Source organism: Meriones unguiculatus, chromosome 3, assembly GCF_030254825.1.
Source record: "Meriones unguiculatus strain TT.TT164.6M chromosome 3, Bangor_MerUng_6.1, whole genome shotgun sequence".
NCBI classification, from domain to species: domain Eukaryota; kingdom Metazoa; phylum Chordata; class Mammalia; order Rodentia; family Muridae; genus Meriones; species Meriones unguiculatus.
Window position 1 is genome coordinate 137,834,602 of NC_083351.1, and position 5,975 is coordinate 137,840,576.

Genomic DNA, 5,975 nt, shown 5'->3' on the forward strand with positions numbered 1-5,975 from the left:
TCACAGCCGGGCGCACCCCCCACCCCACAGTTCGGCCCCGTGTAGCCAGCAGGCGTGAAACAGAAAGGCTGGAGGGCCGAGGTGCTGCAGGCCCCGGGGCAGCACTTGCTGAGGGGGGATGGGCAAGGTGTGTGCAGGTCCTGGGGGGGCCCAATCCTTCGGTCTCACCACACGGGGAAGTCGGGGTCTCCCTTTGGGAGTCTCAGTCCCATTAATACAAGAATGTAAAAACGGACTCAAGGACAGTTGTGTTACAACTCTAGAAAACCAAGCAAAGGGCGAGCAAGCTGTGAACACCAGCAGCTGCCCAGAGGAGGATGGAGGAAGCCTGGGGGGTCACACGCGCGTGTGACAGCGGGGTGGGCATGGAACCAGAGACGTAACAAGGAAACCGGAAATGAAGGCGAGCAAGCCCCAGCAGTTAAGGAAAGGTGCTCTAAGTGGGTCAGAGGAGAGGGCACACTCACGACACACAGGCCCATGGGCAATGGGGGAGGGGTGCTTCTGGCACAATGCAGTATCTCACTAAAGAGCTGTTTTTCCCCCGTGTCTCGGCGCGGCTCTAGGGGAGCCCTCCTGACGTGTCCACACTCGGACCACAGCTTCTATTCTCGTGCCTCGGAATGTTCTCCACCCTAACATTTACATGGAAGCTTCCTGTTGTGTCTGAGGCATCATCGCCTTAAGACGAAGAACATTCACAAGGGCACAGATGAGTTTCACTTAAAACACACACACACAAACACAGACACACGTGCGCGGGCACACACACAGCGTCTTGTCTTCTGTCACCAAGTGTCTGGCTCCAGATGCTACCTCGGTTTTGCGTGCCCCCAAGGCACAGGTAGTGCCATTCATTAAACCTGTCCTTGCAAAGGGTTCACACTTGATGGTCTCCTGAGGCTGCCCCTCAGTGGTCAGGGCCATCTCCCATGGAAGATGCAGTTCATGAGGGCGACAGGTATCTGGATACTGTGTCTTAAAAACAAACAAACAACTTTTCATTGGTTGTGAATGTCACGTCATGCACCCCAGTCCCCTCACCTTCCCCTCCGACCCACCCTGCACTCTCGCACCCTCCTCCCCAACAGAGAAAAAAATGAGTTGTGGAAGCTGCAGAGTGTCACAGTGTGTCCATAGCATACCCTTTTGTCCACACTTCTTTCCTTGCAAATGTGCACTGCAGTGACTCCTTGGTCTGGCGCGAGGCCTCTGGCTTGTGCTGCACTCTCCGTCCTGGGTCCTCACTGGGACTCCTCTCGGAGGCCCTGCTGTTGCCCTGTGTCATGGAGACCCTGTAGTTTTGATCTGTAGGACTCCATTTGCGCATTCCAGAAGTTCCAGGATCGGGTAGAAGTTGGGTTTGGCCAACTCAGGCCCTGGATGAGACGTGTCTGAGGTGGTCAACCCAACCAGCTTTCCTGCTCTCACACCCTCAGTGTCTGCTCACCAGAAACCCACGGTACCAGGGCTAGCTCTACCCTGCTGCCCTGGTGAGGGGCAGGGCCTGCTCTCCCCAGTGCTGCAACAGGTAAGGGACAAGGCCAGCTCTCCCGCTCTCACGACCCCAGGGCCAGGTCTCCTGCCTGCCACAGATGCTGAGGGACAAGGGGTGAAGACGAAGGTGGGGCCAGGTCTCCCATGCTCACGCCCTTGAGGCTGGCTCACCCACAGCTCACACAATGTTCGGGAGCCCCTCTCCTGAGTGCTTCGGCTGGTCAGTGCAGAGTCATCTCTGCTCCCAGGGCCCGCTCTCCCACTGTACCCAGGGGAGGAGTGGGGCCAGTTCTGCACAGCCCTCAAACATCAGCGTGTGCCCAGGCGGCAGCCCAGGCCAGGAATGTTTGCCTGGCTCTTGGTGGCAAGAGACCCCACGGCTGCAGGGCCACGGTCCCGGGCGTGGCTCCCAGTGGTATCAGCTCACATCACGCTGTTCCTCGGCACCCTTGGGTCTCCAGGCCTGCCTCTCTTCATTGTGCCCACATCCTTCTGTTTTCTCTTCCTCTTCTCTTTCTCCACCACTTACCTGCTCCTCTTGGAGGTGCCCAGGGTCTCTGAGTGCCTGGGGTCATCTCAGGAGCGCTATGCCCTGCTCATGCATTATGGCGCCAGCAGGGGTCATCTTGGGCGTGGTCTGCACTGTCTTCAGGGAGTGTTAGGCTACTAATCATTCAGATGTTCACAGGTCAGAACGCTGGGTGTAGACGCAGCCTCCCTCCACTCTGCCACCTACTGCCACACACATGACACAAGCCGCACCCGCAAGGCCTCCAGGGGCAGGTGGACACTGTCTTTAACCCAAGCTGCTTGTTTCTTTTGCTTAAGGGCTTTCGGCCATCAATATTAGTGCTGAAAGGTATGTACTGACTTTTGGCATTTGCTTTTGTACAGTTTGGTGTTTTCCCTGTTACTCATTTGCTTAATACAGTTCAGATATGGCTTATTTTCTGTAGTATTTTGGATATTAAAGATTCATTTAAACGGCATCTGTAGCATAGGCCTAAGGAACACTAGCTTAACCTATGTCTATCACAGCAGACTTTTTTCGTCCTTCAGTTATGATAGATAGTTTTTCTGGGTATAATATTCTCGGTTGGCATTTGCTGTTTTTCAGGGTTTGAGATACATGTTAAAAATTAGTTGTTATTCTGATGGTTCTGCTTTTACATATGACTTGTTCTGTCTTGCACTTTCATTACACTTTCTTTTTGTATGTTTCTTCTGTGTTATGAATGTTCTAAATGCCTTCTGAATGCGGACAGGCTCTTCTGTAAGTATGGGGAATTTTCTGCTGTGACATTAATTGAATATGATAACTTGAAACTCTTTGTCTTTTCACTATGTCCACGGTTCTAAGATTCATGTTTTCGGTGCTCTGCAGACCCAGGATGTTGTTTTTATTAATTTTATGTTTGCCATTATCTGAGTGTTCCAGCTCCTCCACCTTGTCTTCAAGCCCTGAGATTCTAATTTCCTGTTGATACAGGTTTTGGGTAAGGCTTCCCAGGAACTTTTTGTTTAACATAGAAACTCTCATTTCTAGCATTTCAGAGAATTTTTTCCACTATTTCTATCTCTTAGTGGACTTTACTTACATATCCTAGCTTGGCCTTCTTGTTGGTTAGTACGTTCTTGGAATCATTCAGAACTTTCTTTGATTTCTTTGAATGTACTTACTGTCATTCTTTTGAGTTCTTTTTCTGGGCTTTCATATAATTTATTGTTGATGAAGTCCATTTTTGTGGATTAACAACTTTTAGAGGAATGTTGTCTTGGCTTTTCTTGTTTTGTGCAATGGGACTCATACACCTAGGGTTAGGTTGGCTTTTCTTTAAAGTGCTTGTTCAAGAGATACTGGTTTGCAGTGGGGTTGAGCTGTCCTTGTTCTCTCTGCTGTTTGGGACAGGAGGCTGGATTCTAAGGGCTCCTCCAGAGAACACAGCATGTAAAAACAATCACTGTGGGGGGGCAATATAAAAATGTGGTAATAGTCAATAAAAAAATCATCTCTCAAATGCCAGTCACTCAAGAAGCAAAGGAACACCGACTGCGCTATATGTAGCTGTGCATTTACTGTGGACGGAAAGGAGCTCAGTAAAGCTGGTGATGGGTTTTGTGTTGATATAGAAAAAAAGCAAAGGAAAAAAAACTGAATCTAAAGGAAAAATAAGTAGTAATGGTGCTGAGGGCACGAGTCAGTCTGGGTTACATGTAGAGAGAATTGAGGAATAATGAAATCCGAGCTGGGCATGACGCCACACACCTGTGATCCCAGCACTCACAGGCAGGTGGAGCTCTGTGAGTTCGAGGCCAGTCTGGTCTACAAATTGAGTCCAGGAGAGTCAAGGCTACACAGAGAAACCCTATCCCCAAACAAACGAACAAAACAAAACAAAAGGGAAGAAAGAAACAAAGAAAGAAAGAAAAAGAGGCAGTAAGATAAGCTCTGTCATCCCAGCTGTCGGGAGCGAGGTGGAAATGGAGGTGACTGCTTACCTGAGGCCCTGCGTTGGGTTCAGGGCTCCCTCTCCCTGGGAGAAGGGAGCTTCCACCTCTGCTGATTCCTCTAGGAGGGACTGGAAGTGATCCCACCAGTTCTGCTTCCTAAAGTTTCTCTGTGCTGCCACTGAACGACCACCTCTCCAAATGCTTGCTTCACAACTTTCCCGAGCTCGTTCTTTGGAAATTCGAGAACATGGTGCTTGAGTGTCGTCAGCTGCATTTGCCTAACTCTTGTCTCTTTAAAAACTTAGCATTTGCGCAAGCTCATGTAAGTACACTTATAAAAGAGTATTACATCTAAAAATATTTCCAGTGACAGCAGTTGTTTTAGTGTTTGCATGATAGGTGGCTGAAGGAGAGAATAAAGAATATTCTGTCAAGGAGCTCCACAAGGAGAGCAACAGAACCAGAAAATTTGAACACAGGGGTCTTCCCAGAGACTCATACTCCAACCAAGTACCATGCATGGAGATAACCTAGAACCCTGGCATAGATGTAGCCCATGGCAGTTCAGTGTCCAAGAGGGTTCCATAGTAATAGGAAGAGGGACTGCCTCTGACATAATCTGATTGGCTGCTCTTTGATCACCTCCCCCTGAAGGAGGAGCAGCCTTACCAGGCCACAGAAGATGACAATGCAGCCACTCCTGATGTGATCTGATAGACTAAGATCAGAAGGAAGGAGAGGGGGACCTCCCCTAACAGTGGACTTGGGGAGGGGCATGCATGAAGAAGGGGGAGAGAAGGTGAGATTAGGAGGGGAGGGGGGAGGGGGTTATGGGGGGATACAAAGTGAATAAAGTGTACCTAATAAAAGTTAAAAACAAACAAAAACAATAAAAAATTAAAAAAGATTATCAGCAAGAAAAAGGGACAGCACTGGCTGGAGAGACGGCTCAGGGGATAAGAGCACTGTCTGCTCTTCCCGAGTTCAATTCCCAGCAACCACTTGGTGGCTCACAACCACCCATATTGAAATCTGATGCCCTCATCTGGCATGCAGACATACATGTAGCTAAAGTACTCATACATGGACTAAATAAAAAAAAAATCTTAAAAGAAAAAAAAGAATATTCTGTCAAAAGTGTAAACAGAACATTTTAAAAACTGGCTTCATTTAAGAACAAAGGCTTAAATTCATGGATTGAAAAATGCTTGAAACAAATGATCACAACAAACATTTTTGTTTTCCAAATTTGTACTATTATTATGTTTATGGGTATTTCTCTGCTTGTATGTCTGCACACCACATGTGTGCAGAGCCCAAGGAGGCTGAAAGAGGGTATCTGATCCCATGGGGCTGGAGTTACAGGTGGTTGTGAGCTGTCATTCTTCTTGGAGTCCAACCTGGATCCTCTGGAAGAGCAGCTAGTGCTCTTCATTGATAAGCCATCTCTACAGCCCTACTACTCTCTAGGTCATCTTTAAATTCACAAATTAGATACAGCATGTAACCCTTTCTCAATCAGTGGGAAATGTCAAGCATGCCAAGCCTCTGTAAGGGAAGACTTGTTTTTCACAGTTGCACCTGCAGTTCTCTTGGCTGGTGCAGGATGGTAACAGTAACTGAACAGGTGTGGCCCATTGTCCTCCTCATCCAGAATGGGCGTGTCTGGCTCCGAACGCAGACCCTCTGACTACAGAATTCATTTTCCCTCGATTCCCCATTCTGCCTCTAGACTCTGTCCAGATTATGGTGGGGATCTTGCTGTGCTTATGATAAAGAGAGCATTGTTAGAACCAACAGTCTGTGGTTGCTCTGGTATGAGCCAGGGAGGGCATTTTATACATTTTTGCCTAACTCACTTCCCTGCATGATCAACTGATGGTTTCTGTTGTTATCGGGTTTTTTCCTCCTCTTTTTGCACAGAGCAGCCCAGGTTTATAATGTTGAAACACATAAACCCTCATCCTCTTTTATACACCAGAAAATATGAAATTATGTTAACAAAATCATGAAAATTGCCTGCTAGC

General features: G+C 48.0%; 1 non-coding gene across 1 annotated transcript; it reads right to left on the minus strand.

Moving 5' to 3' along the window:
• Positions 1-2,151: 2,151 nt before the first annotated feature.
• LOC132653351 (small nucleolar RNA SNORA17) lies at positions 2,152-2,281 on the minus strand. The gene has a single exon (XR_009591117.1). It is a non-coding gene; the product is annotated as a small nucleolar RNA SNORA17 (small nucleolar RNA).
• Positions 2,282-5,975: the final 3,694 nt, after the last annotated feature.